The 12,996-nt window shown below is 41.5% G+C and overlaps 1 protein-coding gene across 1 annotated transcript in view; it reads left to right on the top strand.

Annotated features, from left to right (window-relative positions):
• Positions 1-434: 434 nt before the first annotated feature.
• LOC137448916 (bifunctional heparan sulfate N-deacetylase/N-sulfotransferase 4) overlaps positions 435-12,996 on the top strand; it is a 152,941-nt gene continuing 140,379 nt past the window's right edge. Inside the window, exon 1 of the mRNA XM_068153922.1 lies at positions 435-487. The gene's annotated coding sequence lies outside the window, so the exon portion shown is untranslated. The remainder of the gene's footprint in view (positions 488-12,996) is intronic.

Below are 12,996 nucleotides of genomic sequence, written 5' to 3'. Positions count from 1 at the left end.
AGGTCCCACACATGCTTGCAATTCCAGGCTTTTGGGAGGTTTTTTGGCAAGGGAGAAATAAATGAAGGCTAGAAGATATCAGTGAGCTTACTACACCAAGCTCACTGGAAGGATCACATGTTGTTTTGCTTTGAGCAGGATGACATAAAGCCTGTTCACAAGAAAGCAAAAGTTTTGGAGTGCTTGTGGTTGCTGTGCTCCATTCAACTTCAGCTCAGATACCCAGAAGATAAAAAACCCTTTTTTTTTTTTTTCCACTTAGCTAAGATTGTCACATGTTGTACTTTCTTAAACTAACATAACAAACCACTGAAACCTCAAGTTTTGTTTCTGATTCCATGTGCCCAAGCACAGGAAACCCAAGGTTTGGAGCCAAACAGGAAGCGGTGTTTTGTACAACCCACCGAGCCGCGCGGCTTCACACACTCCGGCGCCGTGGATAATTAAGTAGCTCGCAGTAATTGCAAATGCCCCTGCTTCTTTCACAGTAAGTACCTTGCATTACTGGGTGATGTATTGTAGCTACTGACACATGACAGAATAATTTGTCTTTTATTCAACTCCAACACTGAATTATTGGAAGTTGGAGTTGTCTGTGGCCTAGAGGGAGACATTGTGCTGGAGTTTCATTTGCTGTTATTGAAGGCAAGAGGTTTATAAAAGTTAATGAAATACAGCAAGCAAAGAGACTGTAGAGGGTCTGAATCTCAGAGGCAGCAGCATACAGATGCCTACTGTTATTACACAGGGCAGCAAAAAAAAGCATCAGCCTTTCCAAACTAGGGCTCAATAACATTCTCATTGGAACTGCTACTTCTCTATCATTTGATAGAATATTTACCATATTTTAAGTCACATGTAGCAGTCTCGCAGAAAACAAAACCAACAGAGACATTGAACTGAAGACAGCAGAGCAAAGGTGGTCAGCATTTTCACCCCTTAAGAGACTGACTCAAGCAGTCCACAAACAGGGTTAGCACTTTCCAAACTCTTCAGTTAAGGATGTGTCCTGCACCATCCAGTTGTTAGAGAAATGGTCTTTACCTAATGAGCTTCTTGCATTTGGTCTCTGACTGCAAAAACTGCAAATCATTGCTGAAAAAGCATCCCACATGAGGCACAGACACTTGGATAATCTTAGGATAAGATGATAACTATTTTGACTGGGGGGGTTGGAGGGGAGGGAATCACACTACTGCAGAGTTCTGTAGCAGTTGAGCCATCACTAAAGGACTTAACGCTTGTCTACCTGGCTTGGTTGTGGGGGGGTGTTAAATAAAATTCCCTAATACTTTGAGAGAATTCATGATGCTCTTTGCTTTCTGGGATAAAGAGATTAGAATGACAAGAAAAGCACTGAGTCTTCTAAGATGTGTTATCTACTGATAATGGCTAAGTAACTTTCCCTCATTGCTAAGGAAGATGATTCTGCAGCATAATATCCATGGATATCTGCATGAGCAACTGTAATGAACTTCAAACAAACAAACAAAAACCAGTAACATTTTCCAGCAGCACAACTTGAGGAAAGGAATTGTTCTAACTTTTCTCTCTTAAATGAAACAAGGCAAAAAAACGTGGACCTTGAACATTTCTTTTCTTGAAGCAACTCCTTTAGCTTTGTTACAAACCTGCTAGGTTACTAGTGCTCTGGAGCCAAGGTATACTGTGCACTGCAACCAGTGTTATTCTGGCTGCTGAACCATTTTTGTGAGCTAGACATGGAAAGACCAGGCAGCTTCAAAACAGTTTCTCACTGTCTTTTCTGGTAAATGCTAGAAGCCTGCCTCTATAGGATTGAAGCTTCTGCTTGCACAGCTGAGCAGTGACTGAAAATCTCAAGGAAAACCCTTTCCTACAGTGCCAACATTAAACTACTTCTTTCTCCACCTGAATTCCATCTCCACAAGTGTTCCTCATGCTCTGTCTCTTACCAGATCAGAGCTGCCTCTGGAACACCAACTGAACCCTTTTCCATCCCCTGTAGACAGGGCACCTGATTTTCTCATACACTGGGACGATGCATGTCACAGGAATTCTTGCTCTGCTCTCCTGATCATCTCAGTGGAAGAGATAAATGAATAAATAGATACAAAAACATGGAAACACAGGGGACAGGCAGAAGTGGAGATGAAAAGCATCCCCTGTCCAAAGGGGATAACAGAATAGCTGCCAGAAAGAGCTAACAAAAGGTAAGAGAAAAGGACAGCGTGCATGTCAGACGGGAGGGGAAGGAAGTGGCTGAGCAGTGCTGCAGGTAAAAGCTTTCCTGTTGCTTTTGATTTCTGGTCAGTTATGAGCAAACCTTCTCTACAGTTAAGAAATGGGATCCCTTAAACTACTAAAGAAAAAAATCCTACCCACTGAACTTCTTCATTCTTTGGTGACATTCTAGTTCTTCTGCAGTCAGCTTCTGCTATACAGCCTCATCTGGTCAAAACCCCCTGACTCCAGTTCTCTGTATTAAGTCTAGGTATCTGTATCTGCTTGCACACTGCTCTCTAATTTTGCTCAGGCACTTGAGGTTGGTTTGGCAGAGGGGGAGGCTAGGAGGCTTTGTTTTTTTTTTGTGGATGGGATTTGGGTTTGTTTGTTTGTTTTGGGTGCTTTGCTTCATTTTGTTTTGTTTACTTCTACTATTCCAATTTCAGTTTAGTTGTTCCAAATTATTTAGGTTCTCCTTTCTCATGTTTGCCCCATTTTATCTATCCATGGGATCAGATTGTCTTCGTATTTTCCAAGTGCTACAACAGAAGCTCTGAAATCATGGGGGGACAGGGCCTCCTGCACATTCCTTCAGTGTGGAAGCTTTTGTACAACTGTACAGAATGGGGTTGGTTTTGTCCTGAATAGTAATTCATCAACAATTCTGTAGGTTACAACATGCTCTGCAGGTTACAACGTGCTCTAAGCTGATGTGATACTCAATATTACTTTCTGCTAAATTAAGCACAAATAAACATTGAAATGCTTTTCAGATTGGGGGGGTGGGGAGGGAAATGATAGTCTTCAATATGCAAAACTCACCTTTTACAACATTGCTATGAAAAAAAATCTTCAAGGATCACCCCTCTCTTCCCCTTAGTTTTCCTTTACCATTAGGAAAAACATATTCCCCTAGCAGTCTGTTGAACTTTTGTTATTATTTTGGGGAAGTCCTCCAAAGGAAAATGAGTTAGATAAAGAAGCAAATCTGAATTCAAATTCAGCAACCTAAAAATCTGATGAATGAGCATTTGTGAAGCAGAAGCAGCATAATGTTCAAACAATAGAAAATGGTTCAGATGCTCTGAACAGATGGCCCCGACTCTGACTTTAGCCACGTTTAAAAATACGTAATTTCTTCACAGACAGAACAGAAACAGTTTGGAACGTTCCCACATCTACTCTCTGAAGCAGACACTGGCCTCATATAAAAACAGAACAACAAACAGCTTTTCTGTTCTTCTAAAAATGAGATGCAAAACCATGTCATACCTATAAGTTTGAATAGCTGTCATCAAGCACTATGCATAGAGACAACAGTGGCTTCTTGACTTCACACAAGGTGAATCTTATATTCCTCATTTACTCTCATACTGAATGCTCAGCTGATGTGTAACTGTGAAAATCAATAGCAAAAACCAGAGCAAACCTCACAGGCAAGCTAGCAGAATAGGTGATAAAAACACCCAAGCAAATGATGGTTTTATTTGATCACCCCAGACTGTGGGGCTGCCAAGTAGTTTGCCCTTTTCCACTTCTTCCCCTCCCTTGGTAGGATGCTGTTTAGCTCTAAAAGAATCGTTTCGTTTACCACCATCATACACAGTGCTGGAAGTGCAAATGTTTCAGCTGGAGCACTTACTATCCTGGCTAATACTGACTGACACTTCTCAGTGCTTGCTGTTAATGATAGTTTTGCAAAAGCTAAACTGGTTGGAGTGTGATAGTCCATGCCTGACAAGTGCCTCGGGCCAGTATTTCAGCTGGAAGCTCCGGCTAGAACAGTCTGTTATTTTCAAGAAAGATTATATTTTTCTCTTCACCTCTTCTTTCCTTTTCTCCCTCACCCTACAAGACTTTGTTTCATCTGCACTGAAATGCAGCTATTTTTATGTAGCTATCATCAGGTTTCAGACGTGTTTTAGCTTGCTTATCATGCATTTACTTCGGCGTTATTCCAATCTTTCTCTAGACACAAGTTGGGGGAATCTATTTGCTCCAAAACAATCCATCAGGAACACATTTTTTAGGATGATATTTCAGATATCTTTGTTTGTTGCAAAAACTGGAAGAGGTACATCAGCTGTTTAACCAGACTAACAGGCTCTTAGATATTTTCCTCCCACCTCTTCTGCATCAGAGGAGCCTTGAATTCCATCCTGGAAGGGTTTCTTTCATGGGACTGATTACTTAGGGTTCTTTCATCTCTGAAAGGATGGGAGGTAGCAGAGCTGCACCACCTAGTCCTTCAGCACTAGCACATGAGAATAAACTGCTGAGCATACTCAGAGCCTTGCTTGGTTCTACCTGCCTCTTATCTGCAGCTAGGACCTCTAAAGCTGGACAGAGCCATGGAGGATGTATCAAGTGACCACAAAGTACCTTCTGACACTGCATGGAATGCAAAGCCCTTGTAAAAGTGCATTGTATAGCCTCAGTCTTTCAATCTGAAGTTCAGTGTTTACAGAACTCACATCTTAATTATTAAATCAAAGCAAAGGTACTGTCTCCAGCCTAGGACTATCAGACAACACACTGCACCCTTTCACAACATGCAAAATACTTCTTTTTTTCAGGTACCTTAGACATTTAAAAATGTGTTTGCCCTCCTTTAATAATTTGTTATTTGCTGTGTGGTATTTGCAAAAATCTAAACCAACTTATGTACCAGGCAAACTTCAATGTAGCTGAGGAACTAGCCACACAAATGTTTTTGAATAGCTGAGGTAGCAAACAGGGCAAACCATCCCATCACTGAGCAGAATTTCCTTCCTGAAGATGAAGCAATTGAAACAACCACAAAATGTAAAAGAAAATGTGCAGCCACCACTCTTGGAAAAAAAGAAGGTTTGAGAAGAAACAGAAACTCCTATCAGCTCCCACCAATAGGTTTGCAAAGTATTCCACACACATTGGCAGAAAAGTCAGGGAGAAAACTGTTCTCCTTTAAATTTTTCATCAAGTGCTGTACCTAGTTTAATTGAAAGGGAGTCTTCTACACCATAATGGACATTAAATTTTCAGTTACTGTAGCTTTTAGACTGCATGTCACAGGAGAGCACTCTCACGATAGGTGTTTTGTCTGGCCTGGTGTGCATTTATTTTTCACATTAAGCTGCCCACCACTGCATGAGTTTCTAGCCAAATTCATGAGCTGGCAATGAAGTAATATCTCCTTGCACAAAAGAAACTACTCTCATTTAATTTCCCACTGGGGCAACCTTATTTAAGACAGGAAACACTCAAAAATCATATGGTATGTCTTGTTTAGGTGTGGGTATTGTTTAGGCAATGTGATCAAACAGCTGTCAGTTCCCATCAGTAGAGTATTCCCTTTCCAGCCTGCTACAGTCTGTTGAGCCACCTCCTTTCACCAGGAGAAACAAGACAGAAAAGTTTCTTCTAGCAGCTTTCCCAGGCAGGGATTTGGACCATTTTAGCACCACACATAATTGGTTCAGTTCAGTCAGTACTTTTTAGATTCTGGCTCTCACATTTGTATCCAAAAGGGAGAAATATGTTTTCTTTAGATAAAGATTCATTTTGCTATGTCAAACCTAAGGCCTCATCCCAACTGTGCATAGATCTGAGCCTCAGCACAAAGCAGAGTTTCTAATAGGATCTGACCATGGGGGAACCAGACTGCTTTCAGTGAGACCTGTTAAATTTGAGAGGCTCTGAACCTGAGCAGCCCAGATCTTAAAGGGTCCTTCCCAACATCTTTTGAACTGATTTACAAGTCTGGCTTGGAAGTTCCCCAACATGGATTTACAAAGAAGGTAGCAAGCCTTTATAGGATATGAAATGGCCCTTACAAAACCCAGGGACCCAGCACTTCAAGGCTCCAAGTCAGTGGTTTGTTGACATAACAGAAAGTTTCTTGTACTAAAAGCTTTAAAAGCTTGATGCACATTTCTGTACTAATTCCTTCCCCTCCACCATACACACTCCAGTGATTCAGCCAGCTACATTTACATTATAAAACCAATATTCTTTGGAAAGAAAAAAAGTATTTTCACAGCCATCATGCAAAATATTGTGTTTTCCTCACTACCAAATACCCAAATCTCATGTTTCTTGTACTTACAGAGGTGTGTTTTCATTTCCTTTTTCCTCATTCTTTGTAGAGCACCTCCAAAGAGGAACAACAGAGCTGGTGAAGGGCACAAGTCTTGTGAGGAGCAGCTGAGGGAACTGGGGTTGTTTAGCCTGAATTAAAAAAAAGGCTGAAGGGAGACCTTCTGGCTCTCAGCAACTCCCTGAGAGGAGATTGGAGTCAGGTGGAAGTTAGTTTCTTTTCCCAAGTGACAAGTGATAGAATGAGAGGAAATGGCCTCAAGTTGCACCAGGAGAGGTTTAGGCTTCAACAGAGAAAGATTGCAGGATTTAGTAGTGGTTTACACCCTGCAAAATTTGGCATGTTCTCTACTCTGTGTTTTGCAGTGCTTTGCACATTGAGGAAAAGCAAAATTATTACCTGCTCCCATCTTGAAAACTGGTAAAAGAAAGACTAAGCAGGATTAAATAAGCCACAATAAACCCAAGAGAACTGTGTTGTGTGAAGGTGGGAATAATTAGACCCAGCTCTGAAGGCAAGATTTCCAAGCATTCAGTCAATGCTTTTCACAGCAATTAGCAGCATAGTTTTTATGAACATCTCTAAGATTAGTTTATCTCAGAAGGACCATCCCATTTCTTTGGAGATAAAGCTGACAGGATTAAGGATAAATCCATGACTGTGAATAATGCATCATGTGATGAGTTCTATTGGTTGAGTTTGAGTAACCTCTCTCTTAGAGGTAAATTTAGCAGAGGAAATACTTTGCAGAATCAGGTTCAGCTGCATTAAATTTAATGTATTACAGCAGAAGACATCAGGCATGGCTTTTTCCACCAAAACATGGAAAAGAAGATGGCAAGTTAGGAACTTTTCACATAAGTCAAATTAATTCTAGCGTTAAGAAGCAGCTCTTTTTCAGTCCCATATACAATAGTTAGATTTCAGCCTGCACTGCATGCATGCAAGGGAATACTCCATTAGGTTGCTCCCAGTAGGTCTCTTCCTTATTCCTGTCTCTGCATTTTTATTCCTGTAAAGTATTTTTAACAGCACATTTCTAAGTAGTTTTCTCTCAGCCAGTACAACCTGCCAGCAAAGCAGGAGTTAATAACAACTGGAGGTAAAGGTGCACTCATTGTCATTATTTAAGGTGAAACAAATCCACATTTAGCATATGTTGGTGCTGAAGCCTTATTTAGGTGCCTCATTATATAACTCATCATAGGAAAAAAAAAGTAATTTTGGTTTCTAGATAAAATACCTAATTTTATAATTCATCATATATAATTATACAATCAGGTTTTAGCTTCTGAAAGGAAGAGTTCATTTGCATCATTACTAGTTACCTCAGGAATTTGATGACCAGCCTGATCTATTTTGACTCAAATTACACAGGGTATTGAGAGATGGCAGCATGGATGCCCTGGGAGATGAAATACAAGGAAGAATCCAGCACACACAAAGGTGATGATTTAGTTCAGGCAAGCCTACAGATCTCAGGAATGGGTTTAAGATTTTGTTGATCTAATCTACCTGAAAGGGGGTTGTAGCCAGGAAGGGGTTGGTCTCTTCTCTCTAGCAACCAGCACCAGAACAAGAGCACATAGTCTCAAGCTGCACCAGGGGAAGTTTAGGCTCGAGGTGAGGAGAAAATTCTTCACTGAGTCATTTGTCATTGGAATGGGCTGCCTGAGGAGGTGGTGGAGTCACTGTCCCTGGGGGTGTTCAAGAGGGGATTGGACATGGCACTTGGTGCTGTGGTCTAGTCATGAGGTCTGTGGTGACAGGTTGGACTTGATCTTTGAGGTCTCTTCCAACCTGTAATTTTATGTTGTTTCTTCCCATTTTATTGTATTACTGTGTTCAAGGAGCCACAGCCTAGTTCTGCTTCTTTTCAGGCTTAGGGCCAAATGGAGCTACACAGGTGTAAACAAAGAGTGGCTTTTGTTCCAAACATCCCTTCTAGAGGACTTGAAGACAAAAGGCAAAAAATGGAGTGAGTTCTTTCCTTATGCAATTCCCCAAGTGGCTATTCTATCCTTTAATTACATTTATTTAATTGCAGAACTCAGGAAAATGTTTAAATTTACCCCATTTGCCTGGAGTTTGTGCTCTTAACTTTAGATCACTGGCTTATTAAATATGTCCTGTAGTTCTGTGGCCAGGAACTGCCTCTTAATCTATTTGATGTTATAATTATTCCTGTCACTTAGTTTACAGCTTATACTTTGAACTGAGCACTTCAGAGCAATACCTGCTCAGTATTAACCAAGTGTATAGCTTAGGTCTACAACAACACTGATAAATGAACCAGCAATTAAGCTGTGACAATATACATACTGCAAGCCATTGCCTTCTCTTCAGCAGTGGCAGCAGAACCGTGCCAAGCTGTAAGTTTGTGGCACTGCAGAGCCACTAACCTCTTCCATGTTCCTGAGGACACTGAAGGTTTGGTATGAAAATGCTTGATAAGATTGGCTCTTTCCTCAGGTTTCTCAAGTCTATGAAAAGCAGCATGGAAACAGGCAGGGTCTTAATTTCATTCCAGTGTTTGTCAGCCGCAGCGGTGTTGATCTCAGCACAACTGAGACAGAGTTTTCACACTGAAAACTGTGTCATGGTGGCAAGTAGGACACACAGCACAAACTCCCTCCCTCTTGTACATCAAGAACTTAGGAGCATCCTCTGCATAACAGATGCTCATAAATATGAGAGGGAGTCTTCTCCATCAGACTATCACATCAAGTGGTATTTCTCCTGCTGAGATGATACTTCTAACTTCTGCATTGATGCTTTGCTCAGAGGTTTCCCATTTTGAGTCCTATATGCTTTGTCATTCAACTGCACTTTGGTGTATGAACTAACCATAAGATCCTGCAGGATATAAATCAGTCCCACAGATCTTTCACTCTTCTGTCTTGTTACTTTTCTAATGGAATCTCTTCTGGAGTTCTGGGTCAAACTAAGCACAAGAAATTGTCTCTTCTCCCTGGTATCAGCTGATAGGACAAGAGATCTTAAATTGTGCCAGGGGAGGTTTAGGTTGGATGTTAGAACAAATTTCTTTGCTGAACAATTGGGTCAGGCATTGAAATAGTTTGCCCAGGGAGGTGATGGAATCACTGTCCCTGGAGGAGTTGCCAGAAACATGTGGACGTGGCACTTTGGGACGCGGGATAATGGCCGTGGTGGTGTTAGGTTGGTGGTTGGACTCAATGATCATGGAGATCTTTTCTAACTGAGACAATTCTATGATTCTGTGAGCCATCAAGTCATTTCCAAGGAAGAAATATTAAAATCTACCAACGAACCCACTTGTTTGACAATTTGCATCAATTACTACCACCTAAGAGAAGATAAAGGAGGGAAGAAAATGTAAACATACATAATGATTCATTTCCTTGGGCAGGCTGAATAGTAAACGTGCATTTATTTTTCCCAAAGGAAAAAAGGCTGTAAGAAGAAAAAGGCTTTCTTATTTTCTTCTTTTTCTTTTTTTTAAGTTTTTGCCTCAGAGAACCACTACTGCTTTTATTGGGGGGAAAAAAAAAAGGCATTTAAGATCCATCATTCTGCGTCTCTGAGTGCTATATCCTTGTGCCAGGTTCTGTCAAAACAAAAGGAGGAAAATATTTGTTGTATTGTAGAATTTGCTCATTGAACATAATTAGGAGATAGCAGCCTCCCAACTTGAGCTGCAGAGGAAGCAGAAATGGCTTCAGCAACACCCACTGCAGCAATTTTGCTCCGTGGGTATTAATGCCAGCAACAGGAAAAAAAATGTTTAGAAGTTCAGAACTGAACTTTTCTTGCCAAAAAGAATGATTTAACTGTAAGAGCAATTTCAAAACTAGATCCTTTTCTCTGAACACTCCCAGGCAACCAGCACCAGAACAAGGGGACACAGTCTCAAGCTGCGCCAGGGGAGGTTTAGACTCGAGGTGAGGAGGAAGTTCTTCACCGAGCGAGTCTTTCGTCATTGGAACGGGTTGTCCAGGGAGGTGGTTGAGTCATCGACCCTGGAGGCATTCAAGGGAAGATTGGACATGGCACTTGGTGCCATGGTCTAGTCATGGGGTCTGTGTTGACAGGTTGGACTTGATGATCCTCGAGGTCCTTTCCAACCTAAGTGATACTGTGATACTGTGATACTGTGATATGGGTGCTTTAGCCAGGATAAACTCCAGCCAGGCTCTCCTGAGGAGGTACCTGGCCTGCCTGGTGTAACAGCATATTAACTGCCTGTAATGCAGGACATCTTCATCTTCATGCAAACCATTAATATTTAATTTAGGCACGAATGGAGAGCAAATAGCTAAGTGTATTAATTCCTTTGCAGTCTTCTGATGTACACAGCAGCTGGGTGATTTGATTTGAATTGATTTTGCTGCTACCTCTGGTGACCCCCCCAATAATAAATAAATAAATAAATGAATGTTGCATTCACCACAAAGTGATTTATGACAGCAGGACTCTCTGTTGCAGAAATACTTTCCAATGCATTAGTCAGAAATCCACTATCTTACTTCATTAAAGCAACAAATGCAATCAATTCTTATCTGATCTACAGTTCTTTATGCAAGGAACGATGACCATACCTTAGTGCCAAATGGAGTTGAAATGTGGATCACACAATATGAAGTGTCTCTGCTTCAGTGTGTAAATACCACTAATCCAAATCAGAGTCTGCCTTTGAGATCTTAGCTCTGACCAAATTCTGGGTTGCACTTTAGAAGAATTAAATGCAGCTCTTCATCTCTCCCAGCTAAGCATGCATATGCATGTTTTGATAATAAACAGTGCTGAGCATTAGCACTGTGACATTTTGGAGTTAAACAGCCACCTCATTTCAGCACAGTGGAAAACTACAGGCCTGCCTTCAATATGAGCATGCTACAAATGGCATTAGGAGACAATGTCATCAGCAGCAACACATTAGTAATGTGTCTGTTACTTCAAAACATCCTGAAGCACTTTGTTGTCTGTATGAACATGCTTGAGCATGCCGATACGTGTCTGTTAAAAGCACTGTACACAGGAATCACTTCAATCATATCTGAAATTCATAGATTCAAAGAATACTTTAGTTTGGAAGGGACCTTGAAGATCATCCAGGTCCAACCACTGTGCTATGGCAGGGACACCTTCCACTAGACCAGATCACTCAAAGCTTCATCCAGCCTGGCACTGAGCACCTCCAGAAAGAGGGCACTCATGACCTCCCTGGGCAACCTATTCTAGTGTCTCTCCACCCTCACTGTAAAGAATTTCTTCCAATCTCCAGTCTAAATCTCACCTACTCAATCTTAAAGCCATTCCCCTCTCATTCTATCACTACAAGCCCTTGTAAAAGTCCTTTTCCAGCTTGCTTGTAGAATTCATTCATGTACTGGAAGCCTGTATTAAGGGGATGCTGCTTTCTGGACTGCGAGCAACCCTTGCCAGCTCATCGTGAGTTTGTCATCAACTGACATCCCCAAGTCCTTCTTCTCAAGACTGCTCTGGAGCCACTCCTTGCCCAGCCTATATTTGTTCTTGGCATTGACCCAGCCCTTGCACTTGGCCTTACTGAAATTCATGAGGTTGGCTTGGGCCCCTTTCTCAAGCCTGTCCAAGTCCCTCTGGATGGATCCCTTCCCTCCAGTGTGTCAAATGGACCACACAGTTTAGTGTCATTCACACACTTTCAGATATAGAACTTGTTTCTTTGTATGGAGACAGAGGACAGAACATTTTCAGAAGTAATGCACTGTTTTATTTAAGAGGATAGGTATGCTACTGAATCTACAGCTCCTTATTACAAGGCAGAGTCAATAAAAAGAGCTCTCATCAAACTACTCTGCAACCCATTGATAATTCTGCCAGAACCACTAAACACAGCTTTGCCTGTAGTGTCTCTCTGGCCCATTTATTTGGATAAAAATTCTGAAGTAAAACACAGGGGGAGGTGTTTGGCCATTTATTCAAAATTGATTCTAGCCTTTTCTCTTCAAAGAGTGAGAAACAGTAAAGGTTTTAAGAACCTAAAGCAGAAAATGAAAATGATTCTGTTTTCTGTGCCTGAGTGATTTATACACTAAGATACTGTAAGAGCTCAGCATAAGAAAGATAATTCCCTAACATGTCTTCTATCTCTGGCAGCTATGCTTGACAGAGAAATTAGTGAAATTGCTCCTGCTTACTGCAGGGCACTTGGACTTGATGACCTTTAAAGGCCTCTTCCAACCTAAAGCATTCTATGATTCTATGAAATCATCTCAACCCTCTGAGGATGACCTCCAGAGAAAACTCACCATTTCCTGAAGCTGTTCACTGGCCACCCTTATTTTGTGGGGCTTCTTCTTTAGCATGTTGGCTGTGTTGAACTCCTTTAAACATCCAACCAAATATCCTTTTCCTGCAGTACTCAGCTCATGCTCACTTCTCTTCATGATACTCAGCACAGGCACATCCTCACTATAACCTTGTAGTGTCTAGAGAGCCTAGACAACCTGCAGAGGCTCTGCATGCTAATGTAGGGGCCTGCTTCCCAAACACCAGGCACTGGAGAGCCTAAGTCCTTTTTAAGATTCAGTGCAAAGATGAATGATTAATAGCAAATCCAAGCCATGCTCAAGATTCTGCTGACACACATACTCCCCCCAACCTCCTGCACTGAGCATGGCTTCAATGTAGGAAAGGGTCCTGCCCGCTGCTGCAAGGGGTCTGCACTCCTGTAACATTAATTGCAT

The sequence above is a fragment of the Melanerpes formicivorus genome, unplaced genomic scaffold (assembly GCF_026170545.1).
Source record: "Melanerpes formicivorus ecotype bairdi unplaced genomic scaffold, bMelFor1.0.p_v2 SCAF_27, whole genome shotgun sequence".
Lineage (NCBI taxonomy): Eukaryota > Metazoa > Chordata > Aves > Piciformes > Picidae > Melanerpes > Melanerpes formicivorus.
This window is presented reverse-complemented; position numbering and strand designations above follow the sequence as displayed.